Source organism: Piliocolobus tephrosceles, chromosome 2 (assembly GCF_002776525.5).
Source record: "Piliocolobus tephrosceles isolate RC106 chromosome 2, ASM277652v3, whole genome shotgun sequence".
In the NCBI taxonomy this organism is placed as follows: Eukaryota; Metazoa; Chordata; class Mammalia; order Primates; family Cercopithecidae; genus Piliocolobus; species Piliocolobus tephrosceles.
Genome location: NC_045435.1, coordinates 183,218,155 through 183,233,073, shown reverse-complemented (window position 1 = coordinate 183,233,073; position 14,919 = coordinate 183,218,155). Strand labels below are relative to the sequence as shown.

At 36.8% G+C, this 14,919-nt stretch overlaps 1 non-coding gene across 1 annotated transcript; it reads left to right on the top strand.

Moving 5' to 3' along the window:
• The first annotated feature begins 9,948 nt into the window (after positions 1-9,948).
• LOC111544395 lies at positions 9,949-10,053 on the top strand. Its single transcript, XR_002732147.1, has one exon. It is a non-coding gene; the product is annotated as a small nucleolar RNA U13 (small nucleolar RNA).
• Positions 10,054-14,919: the final 4,866 nt, after the last annotated feature.

The window sequence follows — 14,919 nt, the reverse complement described above, 5'->3', positions numbered from 1 at the left end:
CTTTCTTTCTTTCTTTCTTTCTTTCTTTCTTTCTTTCTTTCTTTCTTCTTTTTTTTTGAGACAAGATCTCATTCTGTCATTCAGGCTAGAGTGCAATGGCATGATCTTGGCTCACTGCAGCTGGGACCACAGACATGTGCCACCACACCCAGCTAATTTTTTAAGTTTTATTTTTGTAGAGATAAGGTTTTGCCGTGGTGCCCAGGCTGGTCTCAAACTCCTGGGCTCAAGCTATCCACCTGCCTTGGCCTCCCAAAGCTCTAGGATTACAGGCGTGAGTCACTGTACCCCGCCAAGTCTTCTTTTTCAATCTGTATTCTTGGCCTTTCTTTTTCTTTTCTTTTCTTTTCTTTTCTTTTCTTTCTTTCTCTCTTTCTTTCTTTCTTTTTCTTTCTTTCCTTCTTTCTTTCTTTCTCTTTCTTCTCCCCTCTCCCACTTCCTCTCCTTCCTGTCCTCTTTCTTCTCCTTCTTCTTGTTTAAGACACTGGTTAGGAACTCCAGTTCAACTCTGAATACAAGCAAAGTGGACATTTTGATTTTGTCCCCAAAGCATGTGTTGGAAACTAAATCCCTAATGTAACAGGGTTAAGAGGTGGGACCTTTAAGAGGTGATTAGGCCATGAGGGTGGAACCTTCATGAATGGACTAAGGCTGTTATCTTGGGAGTAGGTTTAATTATAAAAGGATGAGTTTGGCCCTGTCTTTTTCTCCCTCTCTTGCCCTTCACCTTCTACCATGGGAAGGTGCAGCACAAAGGCCCTTGCAAGATGTAGCTGCCTACCCCCCACCCCACCCCACTCCAGTCTTGGACTTCCCAGCCTTAAGAATTATAAAAAATAAATCTCTGTTCATCGTGCACAAAGTACTGACTAAGACGCTGAAGATAAGCCCCACTTGGTTTTGATATATTATTCTTTTTAAGATATTGTTAGATTTTATTAATGATGTACTTTTAACAAAATTCATATCTACATTTATGAGAGATTCTAGTTTGTGGTTTTCTTATAATGTGTCTGATTTTGGAAACAAGATTATCATAACATGTGTTGAGAAGTCCTGCCCCTTCTTTTTTCTGGAGAATTTGTTATAAAACAATCTCATTTCTTCTCTAAACATTTGATGAAATTGATGAGTAAAGTCATAAAGACTTGAAATTTTCTTTTTGGAATCCTTTCTAGTAATTATTTTAATTTCATTACTAGATATTGGGCTATTTAGATTTTTTATTGTTTTCTAATTAGTTTTGGTAATTTGTGTCTCAAAAAAATTGCCAGTTTTGTCTAAATTACTTAATTTACTGGCATTAGGTATTAAGATTTTTTAAATGTCTATAGATAATAAAATAGTGTTCCAATGTTAGTAATCTCTTTGTAATCAAGCAAGGCTGTGTGCTTGAGGTCTATTAATCTTATTAATCTTTTCATAGTAGTAGCTTTGCTTTTTATCAATTTTCTATATTGTTTGTTCATTTTCTATTTAGTTGATTTCTGTTTTTATCTTTTCTATGTTCTTCCTTCTGTTTATTATGGATTTAACCTACTCTTCTTTCTTCTAAGTTCTTAAGAAGTAAACATACATTGCATTTAAACCTTCTCCCACTTACAACCATAAATTTCCCCATAAGAACTATTTTAACTACATCCCTGAAATTTTGATCTGTTGTATTTTCATTATAATTAAGTTCAAAATATTTACTGGCTTCCTTCATGTTTTCTTATTTGACATATTTTGTATTTAAAAATATGTTGTTTAATTCCAAATTATTGAAGATTTTCCATACATATTTCTGTTGTGGTTTCCAATTTAATTACATTATGGACAAAAATATATTCCACTGTAACTTCGGCAAGCACGGGGAACTGGTGAGTTCCTGGGAAGCTGTGAGACCCATGCAGGCCTAAACCTGGGTTTGGGCCACCCATAAGGATGGGGGAGTACAGCCCGCTAAAACCTCCTCGGAACAAAGAAAAGGAAGGCACAGCACCAACCACTAAACATAGCAACAACCATCACCCGGGAACAGGCATGGAGAGGGGATCATCTCCCACCCCACTCTACACTGTTATGGACACATAGTGGATCTTCCTTCTGGGGAGCAGTGTGTATACTCACAGAGTGTTTTTTGCTCTAGTGTGTCTACTCACAGAGTGTTTTTCACTCTTTCTTGGTTGCTCCACTCTGCTGAAGGTGATCTCAAGATGCTTGAGTTTACACAGAGGGCAAGGGCCAACTCCCGCTGCCTGCACAGAGTGGGAGGATTCTTACAATGGAGGACAGACAAACTGTGGTGTTGCCTGTCCTGGACTGGACTGGGGGAAGAAGTACTTCCTGGAGCCCATTTTTGTGGTTGCCCTCAGAGGTGGTCCCATTACTTCTAGCTCAGGAAGAGGAGCTGGTGCACACATCCCTGACTCCCACTGCTTTCCCCAAGACCTCAGCACATCCCAACACTATCTCTTCCCACCTCTGCCCCCTGCTTCCTCCACAGGACAGTAGTTACCACCAGACATCAGCCTACCTGAGGGCCAGTGGGATCTTACTCTTAAGGGCCTCCTACTGGCCTTCAGCCTGAACTGAACCACTAAAATTAAAAACCTGCTACCAGAAAGGCTATTAGTCAATGAGATAAACTTCCTGACACCTCTGCAACCTCAGCCCCACAAGGTATAGTGTGTTGGCTCATACATTCAATACATGACTACAAAAAGTAGCATGTGAGAAAAACACACACAGAAGCTATCCACAACCAAGGAACCTACACAGTGCCTCGGTCCCCTGAAAGCACCCAGAAACAAAGCCAAATGATTGCACATAACAATTATCACATTCATATACTAAAGGAAAACAAATTAAAAATTAAAAAGTGTTATCCAAACTCAAAATTAAGAAGTTACAGTTCCCTCAGATGAGAAAGAATCAGTGCAAGAACTGCAGCAGTACCAAAAGCCAGAGTGTCTTGACACCTCCAAAGGATCACTTCGGCTCTCTAACAATAGATCTTAACCAAATTGAAAAGTTTGAAACGACAGATGAAGAATTCAAAATGTGGATTGCAAGGAAACCCAACGAAATCCAAGTTGAAACCCAATACAAACAAACAAACAAACAAAAAAACTACTCAGGGTATGAAAGGTGAGATAGTTATATTAAGAAAAAAACCAAGTAGAACTCCTGCAACTGAAAAGTTCACTAAAGGGGACAGGTGTGGTGGCTAATGCCTATAATAGCAACACTTTGGGAGGCCAAGGCAGAATGGTCGTTTAAGTTCAAGAGTTTGAGACTCGCGTGGGCAATATAGTGAGACCTCATCTCTGTGCTAATAAAAATTTTAAAAAATTAAAAAATTAAAAGTTAATATATAAAAAAGAAAAATTCACTAAAGGAATTTCAAAATACAGTTAGAAGCTTTAACAACAGAATAGAACCAGCAAAACAAAGAATTTCAGAGCTTCGGGGCAAATCTTCTCAATTAACCCAGTCAGACAAAAATAAAGAAAAAATAATTTTTAAAAAATCAACAAAGCCTTCAAGAAACATATGATTATGTAAAGTGACCAAACCTATGACTAATTGGCATTTCTGAGAGAGGAAAAGAAAAAACAAGCAACTTGGAAAACATATTTTAGGGGATGAGGAAAATTTCTCTAATCTTTCTAGAGAGGTTGGCATTCAGATACAAGAAATTCGGAGAAAACCTGAATGATACTATACAAGATGGCCATCCCCAAGACATATCATCATTGAACTCTCCAAGGTGAATGCAAAAGAAAAAAGTCTTAAGGGCAGCTAGAGAAAAGAGGCAAATTAGGAGTAAACGAAATCCCATCAGACTAACAGCAGACTTCTCAGCGGAAATCTTACAAGTCAGAAGAGAGCCTATTTTTAGCCTCCTTAAATAAAAAAATACCAGCCAAGAATTTCATATTCTGCCAAACTAAGCTTCAGAACAAAGAAGAAATAAAGTATTTCCCAGACAAGGAAACCCTAAGAAAATTCATTTACAAACCATTGCTCAAGGACATAAGAGAGGACAGCAACAAATGGAAAAACATTCCATCCTCATGGATAGGAAGAATCAATATTGCAAGAATGGCCACACTGACCAAAGTAATTTATAGATTCAGTGCTATTTCCATCAAACTACCATAGGCATTCTTCACAGAATTGGAAAAAACTACTTTAAAATTCATATGGAACCAAAAAAGAGTTTGTATAGCCAAGTCAATCCTAAGCAAAAAGAACAAAGCTGGAGGCATCACGCTACCTGACTTCAAACTATACCACAAGGCTAAGGTAACCAAAACAGCATGGTACCAAAACAGACATGCAGACCAATGGAAAAGAATAGAGACATCAGAAATAAGACCACACATCTACAACCATCTGATCTTTGACAAACCTGACAAAAACAAGCAATGGGCAAAGGATTCCCTATTTAATAAATGCTGCTGGGAAAACTGGCTAACAATATGCAGAAAACTGAAACTGGACCCCTTCCTTACACCTTATGTTAAAATTAACCCAAGATGGATTAAAGACTTACATGTAAAACCTACAACCATAAAAACCACAAAAGAAAACCTAGGCAATACCATTCAGGACATAGGCATGGGCAAAAAATTTATAATGAAATCGCCAAAACCAATTGCAGCAAAAGCTAAAATTGACAAATGGGATATAATTAAACTAAAGAGCTTCTGCACAGCAAAAGAAACTATCATCAAACAGGCAACCTAAAGAATGGGAGAAAATATTACAATCTATCTATCTGACAACAGTGTAATATCCAGAATTTACAAGAAACTTTAAAAATTTTCAAGAAAAAAACAAACAACCCCATCAAAAAGTGGGCAAAGGACACAAACAGTCACTTCTCCAAAGAAGACATTATATGGTCAAGAAACATATGAAAAAAAGGACAACATTGCTGATGATTAAAGAAAAGCAAATCAAAACCACAATGAGATACCATATCATGCTAGTCAGAAGGGGGATTATAAAAAAGTCAAGAAACAACAGATGCTGGTGAGGCTGTGGAGAAATAGGAACTTTTTACGCTATTGTTGGGAATGTAAATTTGTTCAACCATTGTGGAAGACAATGTGATTATTCCTCAAGGATCTTTAACCAGAAATACCATTACCTTTTGACACAGCAATCCCATTATTGAGTATATACCCAAAGGAATATAAGTCATTTTATTATAAAGATACATGCATACATACATGTATCACAGCACTATTCACAAGAGCAAAGACATGGAATCAACCCAAATGCCCATCAATCATAGACTGGATAAAGAAAATGTGGTATATATGCACAATGGAATACTATGCACCCATTAAAAGGAATGAGATCATGTTCTTTGCAGGGACATGGATGAAACTGGAAGTCATCATCTTCAGCAAACTAACACAGGAACAGAAAACCAAACAGTGCATGTTCTCACTCATACGTGGGAGTTGAACAATGAGAACACATGGCCACAGGAAGGAAAATAACATGCACTGGGGCCTGTTGACTGGGTGAGGGGAGGGAGAGCATCCAGGCAAATAGGTAATGGATGCAAGGCTTAATAGGCTTAGTAGCTAGGTTGACAGGTGCAGCAAACCACCATGGCACACATTTACCTATGTAACAAACCTGTATGTTCTGCACATGTATCCCGGAACATTAAAAAAAAAAAAAAAAAAAAGAATACTAGACCTACCAAAAAAAAAGATAGACAGCTATACAGTAATAGTAAGGGACTTCAGCACTCCACTAATAGCACTAGACAGATCATCAAAGCAGAAAATTAACAAAGAAACCCTGGACTTTAATCAGACACTTGATCAAATAGACCTAATAAATATACACAAAATATTTCACCTAACAACCATAGAAAATGCATTTTTCTCATCTATATATGGAACATTTTCTAAAATTGACCACATTCTTGGTCACAAGACAAGTCTCAATAAATTCAAACATATGAAAATCATATCAAGCATTTTCTTGGACCACAGTGAAATAAAATTAGAAATCAGCTGGGCGCGGTGGCTCAAGCCTGTAATCCCAGCACTTTGGGAGGCCGAGACGGGTGGATCACGAGGTCAGGAGATCGAGGCCATCCTGGCGAACACGGTGAAACCCCGTCTCAACTAAAAAATACAAATAACTAGCCGGGCGAGGTGGCAGGCACCTGTAGTCCCAGCTGCTCAGGAGGCTGAGGCAGGAGAATGGCGTAAACCCGGGAGGCGGAGCTTGCAGTGAGCTGAGATCCGGCCACTGCACTCCAGCCTGGGTGACAGAGCAAGACTCCGTCTCAAAAAAAAAAAAAAAAAAAAAAAAAAATTAGAACTCAGTGCCAATAGAAACTCTCAAAATGACACAAGTAAATGGAAACTAAACAATTTGCTCCCGAATGACTTTTGAATAAACAATGAAATTAAGGCAGAAATTTTAAAAATTGAAACAAACAAAAATAGACAGGCACAACATGCCAAAACCTCTGGGATTCAGTAAAAGCAGTGTAAGAGGAAAGTTTATAACACTAAATTCCTACATTAAAAAGATAGAATAATTCCAAATTAACAACCTAATGTTGCACCTAAAAGAAATAGAAAAACAAGAATAAACTAATTCGAAGCTAGCAGAAGAAAAGACATAACAAAGATTAGAGCTGAACTGAATGAATTTGAGACCAAAAACGAAGCAAAAAAAAAAAAAAAATACTAATGATCAATGAAAAAACCATAAAAATGATCCACGAACCTTTCAAAATTGGTTATTTGAAAGGATAAACAAAATTAATAGACTTCCAGCTAGATTAACTAAGGAGGAAAGAGAGAAGATTAAAATGAGCACAATCAGAAATAACAAAGGTGACATTACAACTGACAACACAGAAATATAAAAACCCTCAAAGACTACTGTCAACATCTCTATGCACATAAACTAGAAAACCTAGAGGAAATAGAAATAAATTCCTGGAAACACAACTTCCCAAGATTGAACCACCAATAAATTGAAATCTTGAACAGACCAATAACAAGATATGAAAGTAAATCAGCAATAAAAAAATCTACCATCAAAAAAAAAAAGCCCTGGACCAAATAGATACACCACCAAATTCTACCAGACATTCAAAGAACAACTGGTAAATTGAATAGGAGGGATTCTTCCCTAACTCATTCTATTAAACCAATATTATTCTGATATCAAAATCTGGCAAAGACACAACCAAAAAAGAAAACTACAGGCCTATATCCCTGATGAACACAGGCATAAAAATGCTCAGAACAATACTAGCCAACTGAATCCAACAGCACATCAAAAAGATAATTTTTCACAATCAAGTGGTTTTTATTCATGGGATTCGAGAATGGTTCAACATATGCAAATCAATAAATGTGATTCACCACATAAACAGAATTAAAATAAAAAACTATATGATCTCAATAGGCACAGAAAAAAAAAGTGTTCAGTAAAATCCAACATCCCTTCATGATAAAAATCCTCAACAAACTAGGCATTGAAGGAACATACCTCAAAATAATAAGAGCCATATATGACAGACTCACAGCCAACATCATACTGAACAGGCAAAAGTTAAAAGCACTCCCCCTAAGAATTACGACAAGATAAGGTTATCCACTCTCACCACTCCTATATAGTACTAGAAGTCCTAGCCAGAGCAATTAGACAAGAGAAAGAAATAAAAGGCACCAAAATATGAAAAGAGGAAGACAAATCTTCTGTTTGCTGATGACAAGATCCTATACCTAGAAAGCTCTAATTTTCTCCAAAAGAATCCTAGAGCTGATAAATGAATTCAGTAGTTTTAAGATACAAAATCAATCTGCAAAATAAGTAGCATTTCTATACACCAATAACATTTAAACTAAGAAACAAATTAAGACATCAATCCCATTTACAATAGACACACACACACACACACACACACACACACAAAATACCTAGGAACACATTTAACCAAGGAGGTCAAAGATCTCTACAAGGAGAACTACGAAACATTGCTGAAAGAAATCAGAAACAACATAAATAAATGGAAATACATTCCATGCTTATGGAGTTGAAGAATCAATGTCATTAAAATACCATACTGCCCAAGTAAATTGCAGATTTAAAGCAATTTCTATCAAATTGCCAATGTCGTTTTTCACAGAACTAGAAAAAACTGGTCCAAAATTTGTATGGAACCAAAAAGAGCCAAAATAGCCAAAGCAATCCTAAGAAAAAGAATAAAGCCAGAAGCATAACATTACCAGACTTCAAACTATATTAGAAGGCTAGAGTAATCCAAACAGCATGGTACTGGTACAAAAACAGACACATAGACCAATGGAACAGAATAGAGAACTCAGAAACAAAGCCACACACCTACAATCAACTGATCTGCAACAAAGTTGGCAAAAATAAACAATGGAGAAAGAACATCTGTCTTAGGCTGTTCTTGCATTGTCATAAACAACTACCTGAGTCTGGGTAATTTATAAGGAAACAAGGTTTAATTGGCTTATAGCTCTATAAGCTGTACAGGAAGCATGGTGTCAGCATCTGCTCAGCTTCTGGAGTGGCCTCAGGAAGCTTACAATCATGGTGGAAGGTGAAGGGGGAGCAGGCATCTCATATGGTAGGAGTAGGAGCAAGAGAGAAGGGAAGAGGTACCACACACTTTAAACAACCAGATTGTTTGAGATCTCACTACAGTAAGGACAGCAGCAATCCATGAGGGATCTGCCCCCATGACCCAAACGCCTCTCACCAGGCCCCAATTCCAATACTGAGGATTACTTTTCTTTCTTTTGTTTGTTTTGAGATGGAGTCTTGCTCTTTTGCCCAGGCTGGAGTGCAGTGGCAGGATCTCGACTCACTGCAACCTTCACCTCCCAGGTTCAAGCAATTCTCCTGCCTCAGCCTCCTGAGTAGCTGGGACTACAGGCATACACCACTGCACCTGGCTAATTTTTTGTATTTTTAGTAAAGGCAGAGTTTCAGTATGTTTGCCAAACTGATCTCAAACTCCTGACCTCAGATGATCCACCTGACTTGGCCTCCCAAAGTGCTGAGATTACAGGCATGAGCTACCATGCCTAGCTAGGATTACATTTCAATGTGAGATTTTGGCAAGGACAAATATCAAGCTATATCAACACCCTATTCAATAAATGGTTCTTGGAAAATTGGCTAGCCATATTTAGAAGAATAAAACTGTATCCCTACTTCTCACCATATACAAAAATTAACTCAAGATGGATTAAAGACTTAAATGTAAGACCTCGACCTATAAAAATGCTAGAAGAAAATCTAGGAAATACTCTTCTGGACATTGGCCTAGCCAAAGAATTTATGACCAAGACATTAAAAGTAAATGCAACAAAAACAAAAATAGACAAATGGGACTTAATTAAACGAAAGAACTTCTGCCCAGCAAAAGAAACAACCAACAGAGTAAACAGGCAACCTACAACAAGGGAGAAAATATTTGCAAACTATACATCCAGTGAAGGTCCAATATCCACAATCTATAAGAAATTTTAGTAAGTCAACAAGAAATAAACATTAAAAGTGGGCAAAGGGCATGAACAGACACTTCTTGAAAAAAAAATCATACAAGCAACTAATAAATATATGAAAAAAATTCAACATAACTAATCATCAGATAAATGCAAATTGAAACCACAAGGAGATACCATCTCACACCAGTTAGAATGGCTATTACTAAAAAGTCAAAAAATAACAGATGTTGGTGAGGATGCAGAGAAAAAGAAACACTTATACATTGTTGGTGGGAATGTAAATTAGTTCCACCCCTATGGAAAACAATATGAAGATTTCTCAAAGAACTAAAAATAGATCGATCTACTATACAACCCAGCAATTCCCATTACTGGGTATCTACCTAAAGAAAAATAAATTATTCTATCAAAAAGATACCTGCAGATCCTTTTGTAGTTCGAGAACATGATGATTGGGTGCTCATGCACATGTGTGAGATGTGCCACCCTCTGAATCTTGTTATGACATCAGCACATTATCCATCTGACCTGGAAAGGAAAAAAAAAAAAAAAAAGCACTTGCACTCATATGTTTATCACAGCACTACTCACAATAACAAAGGCATGGAATCAACTTATGTGTCCATCAATGGTGTATTGGATAAAGGAAATGTGCTACATGTACACCATGGAATACTACATAGCCATAAAAACGAATAAAATCACATCCTTTTGGAGCTGGAGACAATAATCCTAAGTGAATTAATGCAGAAACAGAAACTCAAATACTGCATATTCTCACTTACTTACAAGTGGGAACTAAAGAATAGGTTCTCATGGAAATAAAGATAGAAGCAGTAGAAACTGGGGACTCTAAAAGGGGAGAGGGAGTGAGGGAGCAAGAGTTGGAAAAACTATTTACTGGATACTACGTTCACTATTTCAGTGATAGGTTCACTAGAAGCCCAAATCCCAGCATTATGCAATATTCCCATGTAGCGAATCTGCATATTACCCCTGGAATCTATGATATATAAAATCTATTATATGTCTATATTCTATATAGATATTATAGTAATATACCTATTTTATATTCTATATATAACAGATGTTTGTATTCTGTATATATTTAAAAATTTATGAACACTCAGATTTTGGCTTACCATATGGCTTCTCTTGATAAGTGTTTCATATGTACTTGAAAAAAACCTGTATACTGCAGTTATTGAGTAGTCTTCTATAAATGTCCATTGGGCAAGCTGATTGATAGTGTTGCTCAAGACTATCTCCTCATTAGATTTTGCCTTCTTATTCTATTCATCCCTGAGAGAGGAGTTTTGAAATTTCCAACTGTAGTTGTGGATTTTTTTTCCTTTTTTCAATTCTCTGTTTTTGTTTTATGTATTTTGAAGTTGTGTATTTAGGTGCATACACACTTAGGATCATGTTTTATGATTTCCTGGTGAATTGTTATTTATTAATCATTGTGAAATTTCCCTCCTAATCTCTGGTGATACTCCTTGTTCTGTATCTACTTTGTTTTATATTAACAGAACCTCTCTGGTTTTCTTATGATTAAATTTCCTTGTTTGTCTTTTTCTATCTTTTAACTTTAACTTATATTTATATTTATATTTTTATGTATTTATATTTAACATAAGCCTTTTGTATTTAATATGTGTCTTTTATTTTATTTTATTTTATTTTATTTATTTATTTTTTTTTTGAGACGGAGTCTCGCTCTGTCCACCAGGCTGGAGTGCAGTGGCGCGATCTCGGCTCACCGCAAGCTCCGCCTCCCGGGTTCCCGCCATTCTCCTGCCTCAGCCTCTGGAGTAGCTGGGACTACAGGCGCCCGCCACGGCGCCCGGCTAACGTTTTTTTGTATTTTTAGTAGAGACGGGGTTTCACCGTCGTCTCGATCTCCTGACCTTGTCATCCGCCCCCCTCGGCCTCCCAAAGTGCTGGGATTACAGGCGTGAGCCACCGCGCCCGGCCAATGTGTGTCTTTTATAAACAGCTTATAGTCAGCTATTTCTTTTTTTTTGTAGAGTCAAGGTCTTGCTTTCTTTCTCAGGCTGGTCTCAAACTCCTGGCTTCACCTGATCCTTCGGCCTCAGCATCCCAAAGTACTGCGATGGCAGGTATGAGTCACCCTGCATGGCTTTTTAATCACATCTTAAAATCTTTATTTGACTGGAGTTTTTGGTCTATTTATATTTAATGCAATTATTATGTGGAATATTACTGTGCCAATTTGATATTCACTTTCTAATTTTTGGCTCTGTTCTTCATTATTTTCTCCCTATTTTCTGCCTGTTTTTGAATCAACTAAATACTTTCTGTTATTTTATTTTATCTTCCCTTTTGGTTTATTAGCCATCCCTCTGCTTTGTTTCTCAGAGGTAATTTTAGGGTTCATAATACACATCTTTAGCTTATCACTGTCAACCTTCAAATAATCTATATCACTTCACATATAAAGTAAATACTCTTTAACACTCTATCTCCATTTCAGCCCTATCTTTTGTTCTATTGTTATCACGTGTTTTTTTGTTCATGTGCTATGAAGCCTGTAACACATTGTTTTTCCTTTTTAAATAGTCAGTAGTCAGTTGTCTTTTTAAAACTTTAAGAGTTGAGAAAAAATTCAAATACATACATGTGTTTACGTATTTCTGGCTCTCTCTCTCTGTCTCTGTTTTTTTTTTTTTTTTTTTTTTTTTTTTTAGACAGAGTCTCACTCTGTCGCCCAGTCTGGAGTACAGTGGCGTGATCTCGGCTCACTACGGCCTCCACTTCCTGGGCTCTAGCGATTCTCCTGCCTCAGCCTCCCAGGTAGCTGGGATTACAGGCACATGCCACCACGCCCAGTTATTTTTTGTATTTTTAGTAGAGATAGGGTTTCACCATGTTGGCCAGGCTGGTCTCGAACTCCTAACTTCAAGTGATCTGCCCACCTCAGCCTCCCAAAGTGCTAGGATTACAGATATGAGCCTCTGTGCCTGGCCCTGTTTCTGGCTCTTTTTATTCTTTTATGTAGATCTCAGTTTCCATTGAATGCCATCTTCCTTTGGGCTAAAACATTAAAGAGAGTTTCAGCCTAAAGAAAGATGTGCTAGTCGCAAAGTCTCTCAGCTTTCGTCTATCTGAAACTATTTTATTTTGCCTTCATTTTTGCAACATTTTCTTTGGATATAATTTCTAAGTTGACAGGTTTTCTTGCCACCACATCAGATGTTCTAATTTTCTCTGATTTGAGTAGTTTCTGATAAGAAATCAGTGATAATTGATAATTGAGAACAACTGATGATCAGTTGTTCTCGTGTTTGTTTTTGATATGTCTTTTCTTCTGCCCTTTGGCTGTTTTTAAGATTTTTTTCTTTATTGTTAATTTTGCATTTTTACATATTACTGGTATACATCAATTGGATTCTAATATACTATGGTCTAGTTTTCTTTGTGTCTATCTTGCTTGAAGTACACTGAATTTCTTGTAGCCATGGATTTATATTGTTCATGTTATTTAAAAGGTTTCAACCATTATTTCTGAAAATATTTTTCACCACTTCAACTTCTCTTGTGTCTCCTCCTGGTATTACAATTACACACATACTAGACTCCTTTATATTGTTCCAGAGCTCACAGAGATGCTATTCACTTCCCTCGGCATTTTTTGTGTCATCTCCCCATTTATATAATTTCTATTCTTCTATCTGAGTTCATTAACCTTTTTTATGGACTGTCTAATCTGCTATTAAACTCATCTTATAATTTTTTCCTTTTAAATATTACGTCTCTCAATTCTAGAATTTCCATTTTATTATGCTACATTTCCCTTTATTAAGATTCCCTATTCTCTCACTATGCTTATGCTACCCTTTAAAATCTTGAATATAACTATAATAGTTGTTTTCAAATTCTTGTTTACTAATTTTATCACTTTTCCCATTTCTTTGTTTCTATTTTTCTGACTTTTCTCTGGTTATGGATCACATTTTTATGTTCATTTACGTATGTAGTAAATTTGATTGTACAGATGATATTGTAGACATTACGTTTTTGGAGAATTTTGTCTTCTTTCGTAATAGAATTTTGTGTTTTGTTCCACTCGGCATTGAATTTGCTCAAGGATTAACATGTTCCTTTTGAGGTTTATTCATAAACTTTTTAGGACTGGAATTATGTCTACCTTAGGGTTCTGCTAATTCTATTCCTAAAGTATTGCTTTTCTGTAAGTTTTATTGCATATCTGGGATGTTTAGCAAAATGTCTCCACTCTGGCAGATCAGAATGCAATCATCTTCTAGCACTGTGCAAACTCTGGGGTTTGGTTAGCTCACAGTTCTCCAGTATTTTTTTCCCTCTGGTAAATGCTTTTAGCATAGCTTTATGAAATTTGTCTAAATTTGGCTAAATATGAAATTAGCATATATACAGGTTAATATTCAGCCAAAGACTCAAAGGGCTCCCTATGCAGATTTCTGGAACTCCTTCTCTACTCAATTTCCTTTTCCCTCTTATCCCGTTTCCAGAAACTCCGACTGCTTCAGTAGTCTTAAATTCTGATCTCTATCTTTTTTAGCTCAGTGATGTAGCTGTGCTCTGTTTTGGCTTTTTTTTTCACTGCCCTGCAGTCTGAAAGGTGCCTTCAGGCAGAAAGCCACGGTTATTGTGGGGATTATCTTGTGGTTTCCCAGCTCTCAGAGAGCACAATCTTCCACTACCTTTGGTTCAACGTCAGAAAACAGTTATAGTATTTATTCAGGTTTATGATTATTTAGTACAAGAAGGCTAGTGCACTTCATCATGGCAAGAAGCTAAAGTTCTAAAAAATATTTAATGTATGACTATTTGGTACAAGTGCCGTGTTCATCTTTGAGCTTTGCAGACAAATGGTACATCTCAGGCCTCATGTAGTATAGTACCTTGTGGAAAAGACACCCAGATAATTAAATTCAATGATTTCAGAGAAGCTTTGATAGAGGAATGTATTTTGTGACATAGAGATTGAAAGGAGAGACATTTAACTGTCTGAGGAAGTCAGTATAGGATTCCTAAAGGAAATGGCATTTCGCAGGGAATTTTTATTTTGCCAACTGGAAAATAGAAAGATACCTTAAGCACATGTGCAAAAGAGTGAAAGTGACTATGTGTCTCTGGAGGAAGGGGATATAGTAAGATGCACTAGGTCATTATTGCAGAGATTGCATAGGGCTGGAGAAAAACTGGTAAACCTGAAAAATACGGTCCAGATCATGCAAGTCCATCAGTGTCACATTATATAGACAATCTTAGCTTGTATAGGAGCATAACAACATAATGATTAAAAGCAAGGTTTCTATGAGTTCCAGTCCCTGACGTTCTAGCTGGGACTTTGGGCAAATTTATAATAAACTTCATGGAGCCTTTTGAT